This window comes from Symphalangus syndactylus, chromosome 5 (assembly GCF_028878055.3).
Source record: "Symphalangus syndactylus isolate Jambi chromosome 5, NHGRI_mSymSyn1-v2.1_pri, whole genome shotgun sequence".
NCBI lineage: Eukaryota > Metazoa > Chordata > Mammalia > Primates > Hylobatidae > Symphalangus > Symphalangus syndactylus.
The window spans coordinates 45,555,295-45,583,235 of NC_072427.2; the positions used below are offsets into that span (position 1 = coordinate 45,555,295).

Genomic DNA, 27,941 nt, shown 5'->3' on the forward strand with positions numbered 1-27,941 from the left:
CTTTAATGCAAAATCAAGATATAGCCACACACGGTGGACTTTGAGTGCCTTTCTAACTGTGAAAATCGGCAAGAAAATTCCTAGGCATTAAGCTTGAAGTCAGTGTAGAAAGACTTAAAGCTCCTTTTATATAATGGACAGAAAGATTTGGATCAGAAATGATATTGTTTTGGTTGATGTTTACTTTCATGATTTGGGGGAGAGGGCCCAGAATAAAAATGGCCAAATGACAAAATTGGAAAGAATGGCACCTGAAAACACAGTTGACACAAAACTTTACACACGCCAAGGAGAAACTGAATTGTCCAAGTTACATGTTAGTGGAAGTCCTCCATGCCACTTGAACATGGAGATTGTTTTTGTCACCCAGCTCAGCAGACAGCCCATCGTATTTCTGATCTTAGCATCTCCACAGGGGCCCACGGCTTGTGAGGAGAAAGACAATCAATCAGTTTTTTCTCTAATAACAGTCACCCAAATGACTTCTTCTGTAGCATTTGTTGAATTTTTCTTGAAAACTGAACTGTCCTAACTTGCCTATACGTTTTTTTTTAAGATGTTAAATTCCAGCTCCTCTTAAATCATCTTGACATCTGTTCTTCAAAAAGTTTCACTGTCAGTGAAGTGTATGAATTCATTTTTGTACCATCTCAAAACTTCCATTTTTAGCCAGGGTTCTGGAAACCTTAGTCAAGACTTGACTACATAATCATCGACAGCTGAAGTCACCCGACATTAGCAATTTCAATCTTGGTTTCCTAACTGCCCTCACGGAGAGATTGTTCAACTTACAAATTAATATGTGCAGCTGCAGAATATATTATCAGACCAGAGTGTCAGCTCACAGGTACACAAGACAGAGGTGCACATACTGCAAAATGAGCCTGAATAGTTGTGACACCAGATAGTATTTTAGTCCACCTTGTTATCTGGAAAGCACAGGTATTGTTTCTTTAAAAAAATAAATGTTTTGGGTGACTTGAGCCAGACATTCCCATGAAAGGAAATTTGATTGTTAAGCTTCAGAGGAGTCCATGGACATAGTCTTTGGAGAACTCAGTTTCTCCTAAGTTCCTGAGAAGGGTACCTTAAGTGTTTGTTTTCTCTTTAGTTGGCCAGTGGGAGAAGACAAAGCTTTGGGACTTCTAGTGCTTCTCATGCCCAAATTGTTCAAGGAATTCTTATATTTGTGATGTTCTTCAATTGTTGATAGGAAATGTTGCTGTTGGTTTTTGGTGTGCAAACATAAAAGAGAGTTTTTAATATTAGATCAATTTTACACTGTGGTGTGGAATTTCAATTTAATTTTCATGGGGATTATATAGCACATGCATTTGGTTGGACCCCTTCAAGATTGCTTTGCTTTGGTATTTCACAAGTTTGTTCTGGTCTCTTTCCTGCTGAAATAGCCACCATGCAGATAAGTATCATTTTCCTGGAATCAGCTGCTGTCTTGGTTTTTATTATTTGCCAAGGACAACGAGTCATTCACTCCTGAATTCTTAATCTAATTCTTCTTGGATAGTTCTGCGTTCACTACAGTGTTACAAGAGGATAAATATGGAGGTGAAAAGATGCAACAAATCATCCTAGCTCTTTCCAGCTACTGGAAAGTTTAGCATCATGGAGTCCTAACCTTAGAGGACATATATCAGACAGCCACCACAACACAGACCCAAAAGATATCTGGTAGGCCCCTGAACCATTTCCAGAGGCATCAGACCATTGCTACTTCCTTCTGTTCTCATCTTGTTTACAGTCCTTGTACCTCTTGTCCTAGCCTGACCTGCCTGCTTTCTCCCACACTGGGGGACAGATACAAGCTTCTGAAAAGTGCAGGTTACTCAGTTAGGAAAATGTGTCAGTTTACTCCCAACTTGAGTTGTTAATTTTCCCCAATAAAAACCCAAACAAGATATGCTTCTGAACCTTCTGAAATATTTTTGTTTAACATGAATAGCCATTAAAAGGTAATCTAGTACATTTTCAAATGTTTGATTGCATCAGGCTAATACCTACAATATAAAATTAAAGCACTGTGTTATTTATAAAAAGATTTAGTTCTCAATAGTAAAATATTTAAGCACAAATCAAAATATTTCTTTGAGAACTAATCTTTTGCATCCATTTTAAAAAGTGTTTATTGCAATCATTTAAAATGGAATAGGTTAATGTATTCACTTTTCACGCCAGAGACTTGGCTTTGAATTTGACTTAGAGAAAAATTAGCTTTGAGGCCTCAACCTCCTCTCCACAGGCATTTGTTGATATCACAAATTGAACCCAACAAGTTGTCACAATTGTTGCCATTTACTCAGGAGATCCAAAAACTAGAATAACCTTATTTTCTCATTGTTTTTTCCTTTCCTTGAGGCCATACTTTTTTATTGTAGACTCTTAGCAACCCCAAACTTGGGGCTCACCCACATTGTCTTCACAGTCCAGGAAAACTCAGGAACCATTCTTGGCAAAGCTAATGGAAGGTGCTTTGGTGATATAGTTAGTAGGTTTCCATGGCAACCCATGTGACTCACAGTGTGACTCAGGGCAGTTATAATTTCAGTTGCTGGCAGGGTGTTCCATTAGGACAGATGTGAGAAGAAGCCACGCCGAAGTCCTTTTGGTAGGCCTTCATCCAGATCCTGTCTGCCCATTGACAAATAGGAAAAGGGATAACCTAGTACTCACAAAGTAACTGGAAGATTCATCGCTTAGCTTACCAAGGCTACCAGCTATCTCAGACAGTAAGCTTGCTGGCAGTGGGTCATGACTAAAATACAGGTGCTGGCCTCTTAAAGGGCTAATTAAGGGACAACTATTCATTGAGGACCTACTCTGCACTGACAGGCTTTTTACCTTCCAGGCGTTTACAGACTAGTTGTAAGTAAAGACTAGAGGGAGACAAGATAGGGGATAGGATGGGATAGAGGTACATAATCACATAAAACAATCTGAAAACGCAAATGCCAGGTGTACCAGTTCCATAAGTCAGCTCATAACTGGAAAACAAACTAAGCTGGAAGTATGGGAGAGGAAAAGAAAACTGGAGAAAACATCCAGGATTCTCATATTGTGATCCAAGCATAAAATAGCAATAAAGCGAAAGGCAAAAATGTAACCCTGGGTGCTAAAACCTATCCCCACTGCTCATCTCCACCCATTCTTACAGAGCAACATCTATTTAGTTTCTTCAAGATCAGCCAGTCTGAGAAAGTAAAAATCCCTCTGTACTGTCTGGAATCATTTGCCTTGTTTAGAGTCAGCCCGCTCAGCTAGAGCCAAGCCCTCCTAAGCTTAACAGGATTTCTCTGTCTCATCATATTAAAAATAAATGGACTGCACTTGGCCCTGCCAGTCAGTTCTTCCAAAGTAGAAGATTTGCATAGTCTTAAAGCCCACAGTTCATGGTGAGGGCCTGTGAACTCCATAGAAAAACTGAATAGTCACCTGAGCATTTCCATCCCAACATCCAGTTGATTCAAGTTTGCCCAGTTAGTAGACTTGAGGTTCATGAATTGCATTTGGACAAAAAGTATTTGTATTTCCACTTCATAACATAGGTTCCAAAGGGTGTGTTGAGGTGGTGATTGGCTCTTTAAAATCCGTAATCACTACCAGGGAGAAAACAAAAATGCCAAGCCTACCAGGGATTGGTGTGGACTTGATAGACTTATTACATACTTGATAAATGCTTAGTTAGACATGATTAGATTGATTTTTAAAAAGGCGCTAGATGTCTGTGACATAAGTTTGCATTATGCTTAGTTTAATATTGACAATAATAATGGCAGAAGTAATAGCAGTAGTACCATTACTTGTAGTAGCAGCAGCAGCAATAGCAGGAACACCATCTACCAAGCAATTTGAATATTCGAAGCATTATGTTTAATGCTTTATGTGCATTATCTCATTTAATCTGCTCGTCAGCTTTATGAGCTTTGTGCTGCTTGCACCCGCATTTTAAATAAGAAAATGTACATGAGAGACAAGTAACTTAGAGAAGTGAAAATCCTTGTTAACTCACCCAGCTGGGCAGAGCCTGGAGTCAAAACAGAGTAGATTGCCCCCTTGTGCGCATATAAGAACCACACTGTTATCTGCAGTATCAACATTAACTAATACTTGTGGGGCACTCAGTGCTAGGCACTTCTCTAAGCACTTTCTAAGTGTTCATTTATTTATCTTTACTGCAACTTTGTGAGGTAGGTGTTGCTACTATCCCCACTTTACAGATGAAAACCGAGGTCCAGGGTCCTACAACTAGCTAGTATGTGGTGGAGCCAGGATGTAAAGGCAATCCCCAGTTTAAATGCTTTTAAAATGAAGAGCTTCATTTTTCAGAGTGGTTCTTCCACTCTAAAGTATAGGAGGAAAGCCAAGTGCAACATAGTCATTCTTACAATTGACCCAGGTTTCCTTTTACCTTACAGCTATGCTACCTCTATAGGCTTCTAAGCTTGAAGAACAAACTGATTATAAGAAAGGGGAATGTTATTCCTACTATGTGAAAAAAACTATTTAATCGAAGTAGTCTACTGGAAACTATACAGCCTTCTTACTTTATTATTTTTTTAGAAAGGGACTCGGTCTGTTGGCCAAGCTGGAGTGTAGTGGCATGCGCGTGGCTCACTGCAGCCTCAACCTCTTGGTCTCAGGAGATCCTCCTGCCTCAGCTTCCCAAGTAGCTGGGACATGCTCAGCTAATTTGTTTTTTATTTTTAGTTTTTTGTAGAGACAGGGTCTTGCTGCCTGGGCATGGTGGCCCACCCCTGTAATCCCAGCACTTTGGGAGGCCAGGGCAGGCAGATCACCTGAGGTCAGGAGTTTGAGACCAGCCTGGCCAACATGGTGAAACTCCATCGCTACTAAAAATACAAAGATCAGTCAGTTGTGGTGGCACACACCTGTAATCTCAGCTACTTGGGAGGCTGAGGCATAAGAATCACTTGAACCCGGGAGGCAGAGGTTGCAGTGCACTGAGATCACGCCACTGCACTCCAGCCTGGGCGATGGAGTGAGAGTCTGTCTCAAAAAAAAAAAAAAAAAAAGAGAGAGACAGAGTCTTGCCATGTTGCCCAGGCTGGTCTCTGAACTCTTTAGCTCAAGAGGTCCTCCTGCCTCAGCCTCCTAAAGTGCTGGGATTACAGGCGTGAGACACTGCTCCTAGCCAACCTTCTTACTTTAAATGACCATTACTTATCTTTTTAACAATTTAACTTAGTTCATCAAAGAACTGATGTCTACTTAATGTCATACAACACAACTGATTCCATAATAAAACAATTATTCAAAGTGGTTACTTCTGCTTCTAGGACAGCTATGTACCCCACACTAGTAATAATATATATTTCGTACAGCACACACCCATCTTCCTCTGAAGCAAAGCCTTTAATGGACATTAATGACATTTATAATAAATTTATACTTTTTTGTTAGACCAACTTAGTAATTCATTTATAACTTTCATTACCACAAAGCAGTACTATGATTCAGGACACAGTGGTTTCTTTGAAACCTACCCAAACCCAAAAAAACCCTGGAAGCTAACAGAATGCTCAGGAAACAGATATATATATATACATATATATATCAATGGGATAGATAAGAAAATTAACATCTAGATTTTGAGGATGTTTAAGCATATCTGAACTTAGGACTGGATTCACACTTATATCAGCTTCTTTCTTTATTGCAATCTGTGTGCAAAAGAATAAAAACGTAGAAGAAACAGAGATGTCAATGTGTTTAAAACAAGAAGAGAGTGATCACTCTACATTAACTTTCATGGATGACACTAAATTTTTTACACTGATTTCTTTATCAATTCTGTGGCCAGGAAGTTAGTGTATTTGTAGTCACGTGGCCCTTTGGATTATAATTGACATCCACATCTATACATTATAATGACGAAGATTTTTAAGCTATTCAATTAAATGTTTTCCTTTGACTGCCAAAATCCCTCGCAATGGAATGTTCTCCACCCAGTCCACTTCCACTTCTGGGAAAACGTGTTTTTCTATGTAGGAGTGATAGCTCTTTCCCTTCTTGATTTTGTATATCTCCTAGGCATCAATTCCAGCTCTTAATGTCTTAAATAGTTAATAGCCAAGGATACTGATTAGAAGGCATATTGAGGAGTGGCCGGGCATGGTGGCTCACGCCTGTAATCTCAGCATTTTGGGAGGCTGAGACGGGCGGATTACTGAAGGTCAAGAGTTTGGGACTAGCCTGGCCAACATGGTGAAACCCCATCTTAACTAAAAATACAAAAAGTAGCTGCGTGTGGTAGTGTGCACCTGTAATTCCAGCTACTAGGGAGGCTGAGGCAGGATAATCGCTTGGGCCTGGGATGCCGAAGTTGCAGTGAGCTGAGATCGCAGCACTGCACTCCAGCCTGGGCAATGTAGTGGGACTCCATCTCAAAAAAAAAAAAAAAAAAAAGGAGGTAGGATATGCTAGATTAAGGTTTGGATTCAGTGGAAACACCTTAATCCATAAATCTTTTATTTTACATTTTCTTCTTAGAGGAAAGGGGAAGGAAATTATATGGTGGGCAATCCAGACACCTGTAATATCGGGGTCTGAGGAACAGAGGCTGGAAAGCAGACTGCAGCTCATACCTACAGAAGGATAGGGCAGGGAGCCAGGCAGATTTTCTTAGCTTAATATTTTTTAACCCCTGCTCTGTGCCTAACATTGTGTAAGGCACATTGCAGTATAGGTAATCTAACTTATATTCCTCCCTGTCTAATAGTTTAGTCTGTATCTAGGAGAAAGGACACACACATTTGAGGAACTTTCAGTAATGAAAGAATTGCAGGAAAATGCAGGGCTATGAAATTTTGCCATTTCAATGGCAAAAACCGCAATTACTTTTGCACCAACCTAATAGAGTATGTGTTTAAATGCTGTATGAGTTGGGAACATGTGTGGTGAGCTGAGCTTGCTCTGGAAGGGTAGCAAGAATTAGGTGTCATCAGGGATGATTGTGTAGATCAGTCTGACTGGAATAGAGTATTAACAAGGAAAAGGGAGACCATTAAGAACAGAGAGCAGGTTTTGGCTTTCTCTCATAACCAATGTGGAGCCACAAATGTGTGTGAAAAAAAGCAGTGACCTATAAACAACGTTTTTCTGCCACAGTCATTTAGTTAGGGTTATGTGAATCAGATGTTCCCTGCTCCAGTCCCTTCTCTGAACCCAGGTGACATTTTTATCCTCAGATAGAACTTCTTCTGTGTGTGCTCCTGTAACCAACTACGTAAAAAAAAAAAAAAAAAAAAAAAAAACTTATTGAGAAGGAGAGATCTGGTCCGAAAAGAGAAGGCTCTTCCGATTATTAAAGAAAAAGGATGTTCACTTTTTCTCTAACTCCACGGTGTTAAGGTCTAATTGTAAGACCCGTTCTTGCCATTTCATTAAAATCAGAGGCATGGAATGTGCAGTGAAACTTGAAAAATACATAAGCACTTTGAATTTTGTGGCTAATGGTTCTCCTTGCTTTCTTTCATTCGAGCTGCTAATTGGCTGCAGGCTACTCTGCTACCCTGGGAGCCTCTGTCTTTCCAACCCTTTTAAACTCAGCTACAAATAGCTTTATAAAAATTTAAACCCCAAATTCCAAACCTTGCTCACTCCTTAGGTAGGCAAAGTCAACTGCAGTGACTATTACTTTTTCATCAGCACAAAGAATTATTTCCCTCATGTAGCTGGACAATTACGGTAAGAGGACAACTAAGCATCCTTTTCTCATTGTGGATATTTCTTAATTTCCTTAGAATACGTTTCTGTCGTTTTACTTAAAGAATACCAAGGTCCAGATGAGGCATTTTCATTGGCTGCGCGTTCTTAGTCTCCAGTATAATGAACCATATTGAGTTAATTTATCTCTCTTTCTCTTACACCATGTCTTTTTGTGTCGACAAAACTGAAAATTCACTTTCCCTCACCAAGTTGGGGCGTCGGGATAATTGATTGTTACCAGGCTCTGCTGTTAGTAGACAGGATAACACCAGTGCCTCTAGAGAACAGGTGAAAACTAAACTCTGTCCCCTGAGGCCAATGAAATAGCTGTTTGGTCCCTTGTGTGAAACTTCCTAATAACTTAACTGGGCAGCCTCTGGGTCCCTGGAGGGTTTCTCCACAAGAGTATTCCCTCTCTTTGTTAAGATTGCTTATTAAAAATGATTTTATAATGAAGTTGCCTCAAATAGCAGCTCTTTTCCTGGTTGTCCTTGAAGCTGTGGTGAAGAATCTTAGAGACAACTGTCTAGGGTTTTCCTCCTTGTTAAAAACTTCTCTCTTACCACTCTTGCTCTTGATTTTTAAGGAGACAAAGTCTAACTGACACAAGTCCCTCTCTGGCTGATTATGTCGCTTCAAACACTGTGCAAGGCATTATTGGTAGTTCAACTTGTCATTCGGGGTCAGGAATCGAACTGATCTACGTGGAGTGAGGACAGTTAAGTCTGCAGCGGGAACAGGCTGTCGGGCTTCCCCCTGAGAGCAGCAGCCAAGGAATGCTGTCGCAAACTCTGCCCCTGACTCTATCAAAACAATGATTTCCAATTATTTTATCTCTGTGGTCCTAGATTTCTTCTATCTGTAAACTAACCACTTTCCTGCCACAAGAGACTGTCATGAAGAGGAATTAAATTAAAAAAAAAAAAAATAGAATCATACTCTTTGGGCTGGGTGCAGTGGCTCACTCCTGTAAACCCAGCACTTTGGGAGGCTGAGGCAGGTAGAGCACTTGAGCCACAGAGTTCGAAACCAGCCTGGGCACGTGGCAAAATCCCATCTCTACCAAAAAATCAAAAGAAAATTAGCCTGGTATGGGGGTGCACGCCTATAGTCCCAGCTACTCAGGATGCTGAGGTGGAAAGATTGCTTGAGCCCAGGAGTTTAGAGCTGCCGGGAGCTATGATCACACCACTGCACTCCAGCCTGGGTGACAGAGTGAGACTCCGTCTCAAAAACAAAAACAAAAAGAAACAAAAAACAAATTATACTCTCTGCTACCCATGGCCTGTATAAATTCAAAAACTTCTAATAAATGTAGGCAATTAGGAGAAAAATCAGTTTTTTGTTGTCCACACCATAAGCTTAACTTCTTGGCTCGCAGGGGCTTAGGTGTGGTGATGTATTTAACATAAAGAATGATAAAGCACCCGGCAGGGAGGCTCGCTGTCAGAAATATCTGCCTCCGATTTCGTTTCTCAGTGGCCAGGCATTCTCAACAAGCAACACAGGAAACAACAAACCATATAAAGTTGTTAGTGACAGATTCAGCTTGAAATATTTTTCTAACTTTAAGGCTTGTCAGGCAATAAACCTGCAGAGCAGAGAACTCAAGGTGTGGCTTGGCACTCCTTTTGCTTTGCAGTGTGAATACAACAGAACACCAACAATAAACGAGGGATGACTGTGAATCTTTTAGGGAAGACAGCCCAGTCTTGTCTAGTGGTACCAAGACTCATTATGTGCTAAGATTGTGATAAAAATCTGTCTTGGCTAAATTCTATTCTCTGAGATGAGGTATATTAGAAAACACCAGCCTTACATTCAGTAATTCCTGCTCCCTGCACAATAAAAAAGAAAAGTAAGGAAAAAGAAAAACTGTGGCTTTCTGTAGAATTTGACTGTGGCCTTCTCTAGAATCTTCTGATTCTACCTCCTTAGAAACAAGGTGGAATCTTCTTATTCAACCTCCTGTAAGGTTCTCTGTCACTTGAGGAGTCTAAATTCTAAGTATGGCATTCAAGGTCTTTTACAATCTGGTCTTAATCTTTCCACTACTCTTTTCATGACTTCTCCCATGCAGGCAGTGTTTGCCATCCTCAATGATCTGTTCCCAGGAGATTCCATGCATGGGCATACCTCGGTACCTTTGTATCTGTAGTATCTTGTTTGTCCTGGAATGTCCTTCATCATCTTCTGCACCTATAAAGTCTTACTGCTCCATCAAAGGCCAACACAAGTAGCATCTGCCATGCAAAACCTTCTCCAATTCCACCTTAATTGCTGCAGCCCCCACAGTACATTATTAAGGTAACAGTATAAAATGTATTGCAGAATAGTTGCTGTTTATGTAGCTTTGTCCTACTAGATATTCTTTAATTTTTTTGGCCGGGTGTGGTGGCTCATGCCTGTAGTCCCAGCATTTTGGGAGGCTGAGGAGGGAGGATTGCTGAGTCCAGGAGTTCAAGAACAGCCTGGAAAACACAGGGAGACCAGGTATCTACAAAAAAAAAAAAAAAAAAAAAATTAAGTAGCCATGCATGCTGGCACACATCTATAGTTCCAGCTACTTGGGAGACTGAGCTGGGAGGATTGCTTGAGCCCAGGAAGTCAAGACTGCGGTTAGCAGAGAATGCACCACTGCACTCTAGACTAGACTACAGAGCAAGACCCTGTTTCAAAAAAAAAAAAAAAATTATCTTTGTATCCTTGAGCTTAACAGAGTGATCAGTATCTACTATGTGCTCAATTAATACCTGTAGATTTTAAATAAATGTGTCTGTATGTGTGTGTATACATACACAATTTTATGACCAGAAACTCTTATCGCTCATTTCAGTTTGGCCAAAACTAATGATCTTTTCATTGTTAACAGCTATAAGAAAGAATAGGCCGGGTACAGTGGCTCACATCTGTAATCCTAGCACTTGGGGAGGCCAAGGCAGACAGATCACCGGAGGTCAGGAATTCCAGACCAGCCTGGCCAACATGGGGAAACCCCGTCTTTACTAAAAATACAAAAATTAGCCGGGCATGGTGGCAGGCGCCTGTAATCTCAGCTACTAGGGAGGCTGAGGCACGAGAATTGCTTGAACCCAGGAGATGGAGGTTGCAGTGAGCTGAGATCACACCACTGCACAGTGAGACTCAGTCTTAAAAAAAAAAAGAAAAGAAAGAAAGAATAGGTATTTATTACTTGAAATTATATTGTGAGATTTGCATTATAATAGTTTGGAAACTGATACTATAATTCAAAGGGCTTCTTGACATCCGGCAATTTACCATATGCATTTTGAGTCTCAGTATTAGGGCTAAATTTTAGGGCTGATAGGTTTAAAGTTTCTTTCTGCAGTTTGTAAGATTTAAGTCAGAATCTTATCCAGAGGTTTAAAAATACTTGCCTATCTTTCTAAATATGAAGAATGTGTTAATTTTCTGAGTGACCTCTTGAACACCATTTCTTTGCATTATCCATGTAAATCAGATGATCGAATCTATAGAGTAAAAGGTAAAGGGACCACTTTCAGTTACCATTGGCATCTACATTTATGCAAAGTAGGAAACTACCTACTAGAAAAGAGAATTGGCTGACCTTTCCAAGAATGAAGGGTACATCTTGTCAAGGGAAATATCCTGTATTTGTCCAGTCTAGAGAAGAAAAAGTAATCCTAAAATGTTTAATAGTTTCTGAAGTAGATGTCCTGATAATCCCAGATTACTTATTGAATTTTAAGGTAAATTCTGGAAAGAAATGACATTTATTTGTTCAAGGTCAGAACACGTGACTTGCTATGTTTGTCTGGTCCAGCATGTAAGTATGTTTCCTTAATTTAGCAGGAACCAATAATTACAAAACTATTGTCCACCTCATGAGTGGCTGCACACAACCACAGTTTCTGTGCTCTTTTCCTTGGAATTCTTTTAAAAATGTCCTTTAGGCTTCATATGCAGCTTCCTCCCTACTTTTGTTTGTAACTTTTTCTTGAGTCAAAACAAGAGGAGCAAAATTATCCCCTGCAGTATCAATTGCTTGAGTGGAAGCCTTGCTCATAAATGAGAGGATGAGATGTGACCCAATAAAAGAATCTATTTTAATTTTAATTTATTTCCTGGTGGCCTTTTATGCCTCCTTAGGCGATGACCTAACCAATTCTATCTTAACACTGATTTTCTTCTTCCAAGGTCAAAAAGCACTTTGGAATTATCGTAAGAAGAGAAAAAAGTGTCCCTTGCCTGTAACGTAAAGTCCATCTCTTCTTAGGAAATTTAAATCTTACTTTCTCAGCTTCACAATAATTCTTTTCTCATGAGGCATCTATTAGCAAGCTAAATGAGAACAGGATGAAGGAAGAAGATCTTTTAGGCTTCTGAAGTTGATTTTTTGATAGAAAGGCCATCTCTTATAGCCTCCTTCACCCATTTTCTTTCTCAGATGGGAGTCTTTAATAGCACAGTGAGAGGAGCTATCTTCATTTTGTGCTGCTCTTTCACACAGCCAAGTGCAATCAAAGTAGAAGCTGTCCTAGAAGGCCTATGGTTTTGATGTTGGAAAAGGAAAAACTGTTACTATCACACACACATCCTCACCACCATCCTCCTCTCCTCCTGCTCCCACACCCCTCAAAAAAGAGTCCTGCCTGGTATCTCTAAATCAAAGAACTTTCCATGGCCTGATTTGTGGAAGTTACCTAATCCTGTGGATAATTGGGGTGATTTGAGAGACAGGAAGATGTTCTCATTTTCACTAGGGGAGCCACTCAGGGACAGTATCATTTAGGAGAATATGTTTTTATTGCCCTAAATTGCTTCACCTGAGATTCTGTTGATAAACGTTTCTCTTAGGTTAGATTTCTAACGAACAAAATGACCAATATGGGTCTCATTCTCACAGATTTTCCTAGTGCTTTACCTACTCTTTAGTGGTCAGTGAGTTCTTCCTCATTCTATCCCAGAGTCTTACTTACAAGAATTCTGGAGAGTTGGGTTAATTATGCCACTGAAATTTAGAAGAGCCAACTTCTCACATTCTGTGTATGACCAATCATCTACATATCGTACATGATTCTTCTATTGTTTTCAATGGCAAAGCCTCATCATAAAATTTCTCATATTGTGGCCAGGTGCGGTGGCTCATGTCTGTAATCCCAGCACTTTGGGAGGCTGAGGTGGGTGAATCACCTGAGCTCAGGAGGTCAAGATCAGCCTGGCCAACATGGTGAAACCCCATCTCTACTAAAAACACAAAATTAGCCAGGTATGGTGGCGTATGCCTGTGATCCCAACTACTTGGGGGGCTGAGGCAAGATAATCACTCGAACCTGGGAGGCGGAGGTTGCAGGGAGCCAAGATCGCGTCATTGCACTCCAGCCTGGGCAACAAGAGTGAAACTCCGTATAAAAAAAAAAAAAAAAAAAAAAAAAAAAAAAAAAATTTCTCATATTGTACCCTTACCATTAATTTAGCTCACCTTGCAATGCTAGAGTTTTTTAAAAACTTCTGGAACTAACCCGCTTGGCATAAAGGCTAAGTTGGGTCTATCTCACATTGAAGAAAGTGAAGTTCTACCATATTCTGATCTAAAATTCATCATTATGCCCAGCTAATCACTCCACTAAAGTATCTTTAAATAAATGAAGGTATCTTAGATTGAATTCCCCAGAGAATAGATGCTCAGATTCGGAAATTGGCATACAGAAAGTTTATGGGAGTGTGCTTATAGGGACAACGCCTGTAGGGAGTGAGGGAAGCTGGACTGCGCAGAAGGAAAACTTGAACAGTTGCAGTATAGGCTTCAGCAGATGCCACAGGGAGATCAGAGTGGGGGTGGCCCCTCGGTGATGTACCAAATTGAAGCAAGGGGGCTGCATCTTTTACTCTGCACCAAGCAGCCATTGGGTGCCAGCTGCACCTAAGACAGGGCATAACCTTGGGCAAAGCAGCTTCACTTTACCTAAGGACAAATCTCAGGAAGCAATTCAGCTATGAGCCACTAGCAGTCAACACTCAGGGCCCCAGGGGAATGAGGGCCTCCATCCTAAAGGGAGGGACCTGTGCAGCACACCACAGCATCTACTACAGGGGGACAAAAATGGACAAGAAATTTAGCTTTTATGAAAAACATGTTTTCTTTTATGTAAAATGACACATATTTTATTGCTTAGCTAGGATTTAAACTAATAAAATATATGCTTGGCCTCAGCATTACAGTATACCAGAATTGCAAATACTGAAGAAAAAAATTTTTTTTTCTGTTGAATAAGGTTCTTCGTTAGGATTTCTGGTCCTGGAAGCATGCATTATAAATCATATGTGTGTGCAATTCCATATAATGTTTCATTTTTCCACACATGGACATTCCAGAGCGTTAACACATTTTTCTCAATTATAAAAATGAATAACACATTTCCAACCATTTGGGCTCACATGAAATGTATTCACATAGGAACAAAAAGAATGCCTGCAAAGAACTAGTTATACATATTCCATGTTACTTTTTAGATTTTGACAGTTTGCTACTGTCTAATAATTGAGATACAGTATCTGAAATATTTTTGCACGGCCTATTTATATGCATAGCAAGTCTCTCTTTTTAGTGGTTTATCAGACTCCACCCTCATTTTGCCTGTTAGCAACTACTTGCAAATTAAGCCAGAATTAAGTAGGAGATTAGTGGTGGCTGTCAAAGATGGGAACCATCATAAGCTAATAATACCATCCCCCAACTGTTGTCATATGAGAAAAAGCTTCTCAGAAATTTAATGATAAAGCATAAAATGAATTTTAGTTTCATTCATCAAAATCCCAACATTACCTCTGACTTCCATTTTACTTCTAAGAATGGGAGATCCCAATAGGAGAAAATAAATCCAAGCCATCTTCATAGAGTGTGGTCGACTGAGGGAAAGAGGTTAAGTGTTTCCACTCTTTGGTTCAATATACATCTCCCTAACACAGACCTCAGCATTCTAAAGTCCCAAGTTTTTGTTCATGCATTCATGGGATTTTCACAGTTCAAAATACCCCTGTTCCCTCTGGGACCAGAAGCTCGAGAAACCAGGTAGTTCTGGACAAGGGCTTCTAGTTTCACAGGTGCTGAAGTTTCAGAACCTCTCGGGTTCAGATGGAGTCAGGGTTTATCTAAATGGAATTAAATCTTCCATAGCTTTCCAGTGTTTAGTTCCCATGCCTCTGCCTTGGAAAAGAGGGGGCCCTTTCAGGTTGATAGTGAAGTTAATTGAGATTGTTCTTCTCCTTATTCGAAGAGAATTAATAGATGGGAGAAACCCTTTACCTGGTCTCAAAGTTTCCATGGTTCCAACAGCTTCTACCTGGGAAAATCCCCAACCATTCTTTTGGAGATCCCTGTGTCCGAGTGAAAGGAATTCTGAAACTACCCATAGACATCAATGGCAGCTTGATCAATCTGCCCTGGGTATTACCATAATAATTACAAGGTCCCAGGCAGATAGCAGCTTTTTAAGCGGCAAAATCACTGGTAGGACAGTGTCCTGTAACTCACTCTTGGGCCAGGAATCCCATGTATGCTATATCAAGTAACTCATCTACATTTGCCATTTTACAGATTGTGCCTGGCCCAGCCCATCCGATTGCATGCCTTGTGCAACTGCACCACTTCTTTATAACACTTGCTGATAGTACAAATTACAGTGATTTTTTTATATAAAGGTAGCTAATGAGCTGAAATGTAAGGTAATTGCTATTTTCAATGGACAGGATGAATCTGCTCTTCAATTTTTTCCTGAAAAAAAAATAACTCCTCTATTTTTTTTTTTTTTGCCAGAATTTCAGTGAGTGATTCACATTACTGTCAATTACACGCCCTTATTATGGATTACAGCCACTAGGCAGCTGTCCAGGAAAACACAAGTCTGAAAATGCTTCTGTTTTAAGAAAATTAAATTCATGGTTGCTCCTCCTGTGGGCATGTGCAGCAGGCAGGAAGCCTCCACTTTCTTGCCAAGGAAAGGGATAAGGCCTCTTGCCTACTTTATCTGAATTAAATAGCCACTCTGACATCTTGAGATCTTGATACCAATGCCCAGATGTAGGGCTTGGTTTTGGTTTCTAAATAGTTTTTTTTCTTTCAGTGTGTGTTACAAAACACAGACTCGTGTTATAAAACAGTATTTCTGGTTATGAGTCACGGCAGTGCCTGTGTGTTACCAGAGAGGCCTCATGGAAGCTGAATGGAGAAACTGTTCACCTCCCTTCTTCCCAAAAGTCAGAGTTGACAGTTTGAGGCTCCTAGCTCTGTTTTCAAAGATGGTCTCATTGCCGCCATGTGCAGGTAGATTTCTTTTTAAGGTGCAGGTGAAACTACAACTGAAAATGCTATCTGTGCTGTTAGGCTGCTCCACAGTCTAAGAAATCCAGCTTTTATATGGGCAAAATAAAAGCTGCTAGAGTCTGTCAGAGGTATTCTTCCTAGGAATGGTGTAAGATTTAGCGAAATATCTTTAAAGCATTCCATTAAGGTTGCCTAAATCATTTATGCATTTGGGAAAACTGAGAATTACTTGAGATTTTTCCAGTTCTGAGTCTTTAACTACATTTATATCTGATTGATAGAATAAGACACTTCAAATAATATTGCAGTGAAGCTGACCTGCACATTATCTATGTTCCAGATACATTGTGTCTAAGTAATGTTAGCATCTAAAAGAAATATTTAAAAGTCAAAGGATTGTGAATTGGGTGAAATCAGTTTCACCTCTTAGCTTGTTTAGATGCTGATTCAAGCCAAAAACTGAAAGAAAAAAAGTTTTTAGATGATTGATGAAATCTGAATACTGATTGGTTCTTTAGATGATAGTAAATAATTTTTTAATATTATCCGGTGTAATACTGTCGTGGTAGTAGTTTTTTAAAAATCCTTGTTAGCTGAGAAGAAGACTGAAGTAGTTATGGATGAAATGACAAGATATCCAAGATTTACTTTAAAATGCTCCAGAAAGTAAGTATGTTGGGGAGGACTGGGAATAAATAAAGCCAGAGTGATAAAATATTGTTTTAGCAGGGGGATGGGAACATAGTGGTAGATTATGCTATTCAATTTTTTTACGAACTCAAAAATGTTTGACTGAGTTCTTTTTTTCACCTCCTTGTTATCTGTGATTTATAAGATGATTATTTTTACGTCTGGGGTTTGATCACTTTGGGTAATTAGTATGTAGTGAGAAGGACATAACAAGGATGAGCATATCAAGTTCAGGCAGTCAATAATGATCTCTTCAACTATATAAAGTGTATGCATTGCTATGTAAATTACGCATTGATTGTTGGCATGCAAGTAAGAAAAGTTACCTTTTATAATAAGGTTGTCTGACCTTCCTTTCAGGTAGCGAAAAGGTGCAAGCATTACCTGTTCTTGTTTTAAATTTTTTTTCCATGTTTTCATAGTCATTAAGGCCTAGATTTGATTGTTGGATGGACTAGAGGGTTAACTTCACCTCCCATGTTAGAGATGAGGACGTTTTCTCAGGGCAGTGTGATGTGTGTTGTTCAAAGTCAGTTCTACTTGCTTACAGAAGTGGAAGCAAGACTGGGACCCTTCAAAACCAGTACCCTTTTCAACTCTATCATGCTTCGTCAATCTTGTCCTTTAAAATACTCATTAACAATCTTCCCTCCGGGGATCAAAGCAGTTTTCTAAATCCAGACCAGTGACTGAGTGTCAGATGTTCATTCCAGGTAGTGTGGCCCCAAATTATCTTTTCTTTTATTGAACACGATTTCCAAGTTGTATGATGAGTCCCAGAAGTGATCCTTTTTAATTCTGTTCTTGTTAATGCTCTGCAGCAGGTTTGCGGCATATTCCTCCTCCTCGGGCTTACACAGACTTTCTGTCAGGGATGGGTCAATATACTCAAATGACAGTCTAGGTAGAAAGGAGGAAACACTGGGCCAGCTGATTCCACAAGGACCATCAGCCACTTCTACAGTGCCTTTCAAAAAGGCACTATAGAAACAGTGCCTTTTTTGTACTTTAAGGTGAAATTCCAAACATCACAATTGAAATAGAAACATTTTTCTTCACCTGGGAGAATGGACCCTGTTTAGTCTTTGTGGCCGAAGCTCTTTAAGCACAGACTTACCTGTAACATGTTATCTTCTTTGCACTTAATAGCAGTTCACTGAGATAAAGTAGATTGGGTTGGCATTTATAAAATAATTTTTACAATTTAAAACAGGGTTTTTCAAGAGTTTTACAAATAGCAACCCTCTGATTTCTAAACATGTGGTTGTGCAGATACATGTGAAAATAGAAACACATACAGAAGGGCTTTGCCCTGTTGGTATGGTCTCTGGGGAGATCAACCATAAAGTTTGGTCCTCTCTTCTGCCCATTGCACAGATTCTGGATTCTCTTGTCCATCAGATTCCTAAGAAATGCAGATTTTATTTATTCATCCAGGAATCCCCTTGATCTCACTGGCCTCCTACTATATGGAAAGCACCAAGGATAAGATAGAAAAAATGGGCCAGGCACAGTGGCTCATGCCTGTAATCCCAGCACTTTCAGAGGCTGAGGTGGGCGGATCACTTGAGGTCAGGAGTTTGAGACTAGCCTGGCCAACATGATGAAACCCCATTTCTATGAAAACTAGCTGGGCGTGATGGTGCACACCTGTAATCCCACCTACTCGGGAGGCTGAGGCAGGAGAATCACTGGAACCCAGGAGGCGGAGGCTGCAGTGAGCTGAGATCATGCCACTGCACTCCAGCCTGGGCAACAGAGCAAGACTCCATCTCCAAAAAAAAAAAAGAAAAGAAGAAAGAAAAAATGTAATCTCCTTCCACCCACCACTCCCCCCCTTTCCTTTTTTTGGAGGAGGCAGGGGTAGAGAGAAAGAAAGGCCACGAATGCACCATCTAAATATTTTGGATGGAGAGGCCAAGAAAAGAGACAGCATAGGAAACCCCAGCCCTCACTGGGGCTCCTGAAAGTCACCGTGGATGAAGTGTTGGCTAAGAAATATTCTAGAGCCTGAAGAGCAGTGAAGGAGGAACCGAGAGAGCATCTCAGGAGGAGATAAAGGGAAGTGCAGTGTAAAAAACGTGGCTATTTATCTGTGTCCAAGGTATGGTTAATTCTTAGGATTTTATAAACTCATTTCATCTTTTCCCTTTTTTCTTAAAGTATGCCTTATAAAAGACTTAGCTTACTTACAACCCAAGATAATATTTCTGCAGAGGAGTCAACGACTGGACAGGTGAACACAGGGAAGTACTTCATTTCCATTTCAGGCTCCCAAGGAGGAGATTCTAAAGGGTCTGCATGCTGGCATAGCTTTTTAAGAACTGGCTCTGTTGTCTATACAGGGAAGTTCATTCCTTTTCTGGACCCTCAGATACAGCATAATCTGACTGGGGAGTAACTCCTTTAGTCCTCCAGCGGCAAAAGAATCCACTTACCTTGGTTTTGTTCATAGAAATGTGGTTTGTCCCATTGTCCAGAGCATCAGCAGTTGTCATGGAGAGGGCCTGCTTCCCCAGGGGGTGGGGCAGGGGAGTATTGGCAGAAGCAAAGCTACAGTTAGACCCACCAAGATGCAATATCCGAAATAAGAGGAGAGGGATGGGGAGGGGGAGAGGAGGAGGAGAAGAAAGAGACAGAGAAGGCAGAAATGCATAGGTAGCTTTGGAGCTCACCCAGGGGCTTCTTTCACAAGCCAGCCTCCAACCTGGCAATCTGAAGACAAGGCCTTTTACTTTGTTCAAGAAACCCTGGAGATTTGCGGTTTCTAATATTCACGGTGCTGTGTGCCAACCCACATAGCCAATTCTGCAAGCAACTAGTGCTGCAGACACATGACCCATATTTCTCACAAATCCCACTCTTCAATGGTCTTTCTATTCTTCTAATTATACCAAGAAGAGAGTCACTAGGGAGTAATAATCTCTCTTTTGCTGTTACTTTGTAGTTGGGTCCCAAACCAAGGGCTTTCCTCTATCACAGCTTAAGTGTGGTATTTTTATTTTAGAGCAAGCCACCACTAATGGGGAGGAAAGAGGCCTTGGCCTCCTGGAGTGGTGGTCAACAGATTTATCCTTTACTTTTCCTTCCTTTTTAACTCAGGGCCTTATTTGATTTGGCTTGCCTGGACAGACGGGGAGATACCTGCCCAGCGGATTCCAACCAGTGTGCATTGTGTGGTCTGGCTCTGTGGCTTAGTTTTCCAAATCAGATACTCAAATAGTGTGTGTTGTGCAATCCTTAACTAAGTTATATTCCAAGTACTTAGTTTCGAGGAATCTTGCAAAATGGAGGAAGTTCACTATTTCACAAGTTTGATTACCATTGTTTCAAAAAATGAAAAAAAGAATCTCAGGGTTCAATGACTTAAAGATTCCTTTTTAATCCATACCTGACTTGTAGAGCATACTGCTGTTTACTTTGTCTAGTAATTTTTTTATATACGTGTGTTATCTCCCCTGCTAAATTGTAAACGCCTTGAAGGCAAGATTGGTGTCTGTCTGGTTTTGTATGCCTCCAAACTCGCTGTACCATTACATAATGAAACAAGGCAGACACATATGCATGCTGCATTGGGAACTCAGAAGGCCCTAGTTTTGAGCCTGCTGTTGCCTGGCTGTGCGATCTGGGGAAATTCCAGCTAGGCCTGGTTTCCCTATCTGCGAAGTGAGGAAGCAGGACTGCATGGTCCCCCAAACCTCTCTCTTCCTAAATTCTGATTCTAAGGGCCAATCAGATGTTGACTTGGGGGAACGAGTTATTCCAGTCTTTATCATTAATTTTTCTCTGAACCTATATCTCAAAAATAGATCATCTAAATTTCTCCAGTTTGGTAGAAAATATTGATTTTTACCTCTATAATACATCTAAAAGAATCCAAAGTGAGAAGTTATTGTACATCACTAATATAATCACTAAGTGTTAAATTCCTTGGAATTATTCTTTAATCAGCTAGCATGGCTTAATTTATTTTTCTTTAAATTAAAAGGCTTACAAATACTGAACAAGGGAGAGGGTCTCAGAAAAGGTGAGGTACGTTGCTATGGTCTGCAGTCCCTGTGCCCAGAATATGTGTGGCCTGTTGACAAATACACGTATCTGTGTCTGAGGTTGAAAGATACTCCCCTTTGCTCTTCTTCAGCAGATATGAGTAAAATCCGATGAAAATGAATATCCAAAGAGACAGAGAAGGTAGAAGTAGTAGGAGACCGACTTCTACTGTAGGAAGCTTTAGGAGAAAGGGGTCACACACTCTGAATGTCATTCATTCTAGCATTTACTTCCTGACTGCCTACTATATACCAAACATTTCTCAAGGTGCTGGTATTTGCTAATTGTATTGTACAGTATTTGACACTGCCTCTCCTTCCTGCTTGTCTCCCTGGAGCTTTGAGTCCCTGGAAACACTAAACAGGTATTCTTAAAGCAGTTGGCCACTAAGTGCTGTTTATCATGGCCTATGGTCTCCTTTACTTGCTCCCAGGAAAGAGCTTGCTAGGCCCGAAGGGCTAAAACACAACTATGTAACCGCTGGGGCCTTGCCATGGATATCTGGGTAACTGTACACCCTTCTGAGCCTTAAAGGAATGTTCCTTTCATCCTAAGAAAGAGAGAATTTTTTAAATCAGAAAAGTTGCCATGAGGGCGACAGAGTGAGACTCCATCTCAAAAATAAATAAATAAATAAATAAATAAATAGAAATTTAAAAAGTTGCCATGAATTTGGTACATTCCATTCTCATGACATCTTCCCCTCATATTTTCAGTGCCTCCAATAAATATTACTTTACGAGTCCATGTCATATACCAAGCCCAATACTAGACACAAGAGATACAGTAAGTGGTAAACAAGTGTATTTGTTTCCTATCACTTTTATAACAAAGTACCACAAACTCAGGACTTAAAACAATGGAAAACTATTCTCTTAAAGTTCCAGAGGTCAGAAGTACAAACCTAGTTTTATTGGGCTAACACTTGGCCAGTTCCTCCAGGAGGCTCTAGGGGAAAATCTGCTTCTCGACTTCCAGTTTTAGAGGCTACCTGTATTCGTTGTCTCATGGCTTCTTCCTCTGTCTCCAAAGCCAGCAACGTAGCGTCGTCCAGTCTCCTTCTGTCTCTCTGCTTCCATAGTCACATCACCTTCTGTGTTTCACCCTCTTGTCTACTTCTTATAAGGACCCTGTGATTACACTGAGCCCACCCAGATAATCTAGAATAATCTCCCCATCTCCAGATCCTTAATTTAATCACAGCTGCAAAGTCCCTTTTGCCTAAAATAACATATTTGTAGGTTCCGGGAATTAAGATGTGGACATTGGGGAGTGGGGGTGGGGACACATTACTCAGTTTACTGCATTAAGGAACACAGTATTTCAAATCTAAAAGAGCCTTGGGTCTACTTGCCTGGTTGCATAGCAAGAGAGAAGTGGGATGGGTTTCTGTTTGCTTGCTTGCTTGCCTGCTTTGTTTTGAATGCTTTATTCTAGTCATGCAGTTTCAGTGCAAACAAATGTGTAAAGTGAAATATGGAAAAAATGTTTGTTAAATTCAAATTGTGTCAAGGTTAAAAATAAATCTGCCTCTTCTAAAACTCTACCTTGAAAACAGTTCAGTGTACCATGGAACATTTTAGGGTAAAAATCAAAACAGTTGCATTACCCCTGTCTCAGGATGAGAAGATTGGAATCTTTATTTGCAAAGAGAAGAAATAAGACTTCTCTATCCTTAGCCGGTGAGGAACTTTGGTCAACAAGTCTTTATTCAGCAGCTCCTTTGACTAAAATGACAGACATGCTAAATCCCAGCTACCTAAAGAGGCGGCCTTCACGGGAGAAGAAGAAAAGCTACTTCTTCATGTGAAGTGTTGGCTACAAAGGTCAGGGTCTCCTGATAGAATCCTTGCTCCTGTTGAGATTTTAATTGTCCCTAAAGCTGTCTGTAGTTTTGGACACTCAAAAGATGAAAAACATGATACCCTAGGGAATCTGAAACACAAATCATAACATTAGGCAAATAAGACAGCCAACATGGAGAAAGAAGAATTTGGCCACTATTTGTAGGAAATATGATATCAGAGTAAAAAAAAAAAAGTGAGACAAGGTGGCTGAAACAGGGCTTGAGAGGCAGATACAGTCAGACTCTGAGCTGAGAAAGCCTCTGAAAGTGGACAGTGCCATGAAAAGTCCATTACCATGGACTCAACTTCCATCACAACCACCTACGACTAATGTGGCTGTGGGCAGGTTATTTAATCTTCTTGAATCTTATCTGTAAAAGTAAGACAATAATACCTGGCCAAATAAATAACATGTTGGTATAAGTATGTGCTTCCTCCATGCCTGGCCGATCAACACGCAGTCGTTCATAGCAGTCACTTTGTGATGAGGGTGAGGACAGGAGCCCTAGGCTTAGCCCTCCCATCACTCCTTGTTACACGAGCCCACTTTATCTTCTGCGGTTTCCCTTGATATTCACTTTGGCCCAACAGAAGACACTGGTTTGTACTTCTGATTTGCTTCATGACCTGAACATGTTCAAATACACACACACACACACATACACACACACACGCACGCACCTGTACATATTACGCCAAAGGACGACCTTGTATCTATGGCTCATATGTGGCAGCCAGTTTTCCCAGCAAACTCAAGCACTCTAATAAGGGTTTGGGCTTTGCCCAATCAGTTGAGATTTGTCTGCAGGCTCATAGGTCATTCCCCCTAGCAAGCTAAAAAAATCACTTTCAAAGTGGTTCATAACCTGTAGAAACGAAAGCCCACAGCGTAACATCTCAGGTAAAAAATCCAGTGTCACTCAGATCAGGCTTACAGGCTGAAGTCTGGTGATTATGAAGTGAACTCTGTTGTTGCAAACCTGTGTGAGCATCAAAGTCTGTCATCACTTTTATTGGCAGGTGCCATGGGCTCAGACAGCAAGAGGGCAGGATGGGAAAGTGCCACTGAGCTAGTCAAACAGAGAAACAATGGAGAGGAAGAGAGCAAGCGGCAGCATCGAGCATTTTGATTTTTCTAAAAATGGACCTATTTGTATAGCGAGAACTAATTAAAACTTATGGCCATGTGGTTTGTGTTAAATGTTAAGTGTTTCAAAATGGTTAAATGTGTTCTGTGCACTTGATGGAAATGGGATTCTCTACCAACTAATTGAGGGAAGGGGGAAAACATGGAAGGGATTAGTTTTCTAGAAGGAAAATGAAAATGAAAAAAATATGATGCCAATTTACTTTTCTTCCGCATAGGGGATTTGAGAAGATTTATCTTAGCTTTTCTGGAAGGACACATATGCAAATCATAGAACCATGGAATTTCAAGATTAGAAATCCTTTGCAGTGGCCAGTCTAAACTCCTATCTATTCTCGGGATCTACCACCCTGCATCCGGCTTATGCGCAAAACCTGTCACAGAGAATATTCACTTCTTCATTTCTTTTCAAGGCAGCCCATTCTATTTTTGAGCCAATCTGGCTTTTAGAAAGTTCTTCTGTCTACTAAGTAGGCAATCTGTCTTTTTACAGTCTCTACCCATTGGCCCTATTCATGCCTTTCTTATGCTTTTAATTATCTTTAATAATTTCACAGTTGGAAAAACGAGCTAAGTTGGGTTAAGTAACTTGTGCGTTATTTCATAGCTACTAAATAGCAGGGCGAGGATTTAAATCAAGGTCTGCTAGAACTGCACGTCTCTTGTTCTTTCCATATGTCACCCAACCTTTCACTCTAGAGGGAAAAAAAAAGGGGGCAGTCTGCTACCTAGCACAGAGGACACCTAACAGGAAGTGAAGGAGAGGTTGAGATCAGAGGCGGGAAGGGAGAATTGGTGAGTGGAGTGATGGAACAAGGTAAAAGGACACCCCTCTCTGATCAGGGCTACACTTTCGTAAGCCAGGCCGCTGTGGTTATCTCAGTGTAACTCACATCCAGCTATTGACAGCTTTCCACCTGGTGACATGCTTAACGGCCCATGAAATTCTAGCCCTCAGGGCTCAAACCTGATATTTATGGTTCCCCACATAAACCTAAAGTGGATTGTAAATTTATCTCTCTCAGATTTAGGTGGCTAAAGTGGCTGTTCAAAACTCTGCAAGGGAGAGTCGACTTTATGGACATGTTGTACTAACTTTTAAAAAGATTGGGGCTGAAGGAGGGTGCAGAAAGCTGTGTGGTTTGTGGGAATGCTCCCAGAAGCCCCCTGGAGCGGAAGCCTTTTTGGTATTGATGTTATGGGGGAAGGGCAGTTGGGTAAAGGGATGTAGATTGATTTTGTACCGTAGAATAGTGGCATGTTTTGTGTAATCAAAAATCTGTTATAATGAAAAAACCATGAAGGTTTGCAAAGGAGCAATCAAGGGAAGCTGTTCAGCTTCCGCAGGAAACTTTTTCTAAGCTTCAGAGTATGCCAAGTGGATATTGACACAGCTAAGCATGTATGTAGCAGGACATATGTAAATAGGAATACTCTATGTTGAAATCTGGACAAACCTTACTGAGACCTTCTCCAGAGGCAAGCAATGTGTGGTATTTATATGAGATTTGACACATCTGGAAACAGCGGCTTTTGCACCATAAATTTCACCGGCAAGTTCTGACATGTACGTTTAAGAGAAAACCTCTTAATATGTTTTCCATGAAAGGATGGGGACATAGTAACAACCACCAAAGTGATAATATTTCCTCTGCCTCGTATCCGCTCCCTAATCAAAACCCTTCAGTATTCTACTCCAAAAGTTTCTTTCTCTTTCCACCACTGACAATATGCATTGTTAACGGAAGGGAGTGGTCAGGGGCTGTGTGCCATATTGGAAGGGACTCAGACATTAGAGGCAAAAGGACCAGGGTTTGAATCTTAGCTTTTCTATGTATTTATTGTATAACTTTGGGCTTGTTTCTTAATCTCTAAACCTCAATTTCCTAATCCATCAAAAGCGGATGAAAAATACCAACCAAAACATGGTTATGAGGATAAATGGCATGAAGAATTGAAAAGTAAATAGATTTATAAAACAAAAATATTGTTTGCAAGGGGTTGGCATAGTTCCTCCTTTATTCTGGAAGTTAATTTGCTTGAAAATTCAACCATGTACTAAATCTTCCTCCCTAGGGACCAACAGAAAATTGCAAACTCCTTCTGATTGGAAACCTTCCTGAGGGCTCCGCAAATTGGTGCTCTCTTCTCCTGGTTTCATCCCACAGGAAGAGATAGTCTCCCTATATGAATGTTCACACCATGAGAAACCTTTCTCACCCTCTCTCCGTGGAATGTCTCTCCCCAGTTTTTGAGATATCCTCGACTCAAGGCCAAAGCAGTGGTTTGAAAGGTGTTTGGAAACCAATGTGAACCAGCGTGCTTTCCCCTCCCCCACTCTGGGGGTGGGATTTTCAGGCCAACTTTTCTGAAGCTGCTTGTGAGTTAACCTGAAGTTGGAATGCCCTCCTGAGGTTGAGGCATAAAAGCCAGCAGCGTAAATAGAAACTGAAGCTGAAATAACCATAAATGTTCTCGAACAACTTCAATAGAGAAAGCCTTGTTTGATCCTCTCTAAGCTTCCTGAAACCAAGCTGAATATTTGTTTGTTTTGTGGTAGCTCAACTTTTTTTTTTTTTTCTCAGGCCTTTTAGTGCATGGCTGTTGGTTTCTCTGTGTAAAAGGAAAATGCTTTTTCTCAGTAACGATGTTCACATTCTGAAGTTGGTGATACCCACTTCTAAAGGCCATTTTATAGTAAAGATAAAGTTCTGCCAAGTCTTAGGATGAACAGATAAAGGATGTGGTCAGTTACCATGACTCGTGCTTACCTCCCAAAGTGTGTCATTTGGTGCACATACCTCAAAACGTGTGAACAGAAAGTTTCTAGTTTATTTTTATACATGGAGATTTGATTCCACGGCAGAGGGAGGGTGTCAAGGTAAATGACTGTGCAAAAATGACAGAACTGCATTTTGAGCTTTCGGTTGCCAGAGATACAAAGGCCAAGTTAAGGTGAGTTTGCTATTCAATTGCTTTTTGAGGGGTCTATTGGTAATTAGCACTGCTGTTTAATATTGTAATATTCATGGGACCTCAGTGTTTACACGGCTCCATGGATGCTCAATCCAAATTAAACACACCCAAGAACAACACAGGGAGAAAACACCTGGGGGCAAAGTGAGGGGCTGCAGTCACAAGTGATCAGATGTTTTGCAGAAGATAGCAGTAGAGGGGTCCTTCCTTTTGGCCTCCTTTCTGGCAGATGTGTTTCAACACCGTTAAGCTACATATGATATTGGACTGATTAGCAACTCCTAACACAGAATGTTCTGACGTTAGAAGAGCTAGGAAGTGGCATGTCAGGGCTGACGTGCATGGCAGAGTTTTCAGATACACATACAGTGTTTTTTTCTACACCCTGCCTCCAAAATGTCAGTGTCCCTAGGTTTCTGTTTGTTGCAGAGCCCCTCAATATGTGTGTGGGAGGCAGCACTTGAAGCCAAGACAGTAATTGCCGGATCTTCTCTCTGCAGCCATGAACACAAGGGGAAAGTGCCAGGTGTCAGGAGCAAGAATCTTATATGCCGGGGATTGTTTTTTTTTCCTGGAAGCAACTGGAAACCAACTTAGTGACACTTAAGTCCTTCACCTGCTACATGACTGCAGCCAGTGTATGTGAGTCAGAGTGGTACCAAGAAGGGCCCTCATCTGAACAGCCGCAAAAGTGACGGGCTCTGGCTTGGAATGGGAATATTATACTATGTTCAGAGTCATGGCAACTTGAACTTGGCAGCCTTATCGGCTTCTGAGATTATGAGTGCCCCACAGCCAAGTGCACCTGTGAGGAGAGTTGACTGTGGAGTGGCATATAGGTTGAGAAACCTCTTTCGTAGCTGACAATCTATGTAAACTCCTTTAATATGTGGATGATTAAGTAGCAGTTTAAGTGTTGGAATTACCTGGCCCTGCTTTACCATCTTCTATATATTCAATATAAGACACACTGGGAATTACTGAAAGCTTCCCTCTCCCCCCTCAAAAAGGGTGGGTGGTGCTTAGAATTAAGAGGATGTTTCCAGGGTGTCTTTTGTTTCCATCATCAAAGCAGATAAAATTAACTCTATTAGAAACTGAGACCCCCTCCGTGAGGTATATTAGTGATAAGTTCTCTTTGCAAAAAGGCTAGTCTTCAGAGGATTGTTAAGATCAGATTTCA

General features: G+C 40.7%; 1 protein-coding gene and 1 long non-coding RNA gene across 5 annotated transcripts in view; both read left to right on the forward strand.

Annotated features, from left to right (window-relative positions):
* Positions 1-27,941, forward strand: part of RORA (RAR related orphan receptor A) — a 740,258-nt gene that overhangs the window by 551,653 nt on the left and 160,664 nt on the right. The gene's annotated exons all lie outside the window — the stretch shown is intronic.
* LOC134736622 (uncharacterized) lies at positions 424-27,736 on the forward strand. Its single transcript, XR_010120730.1, has 3 exons — positions 424-2,744; positions 23,656-26,737; positions 27,259-27,736. It is a non-coding gene; the product is annotated as an uncharacterized lncRNA (long non-coding RNA).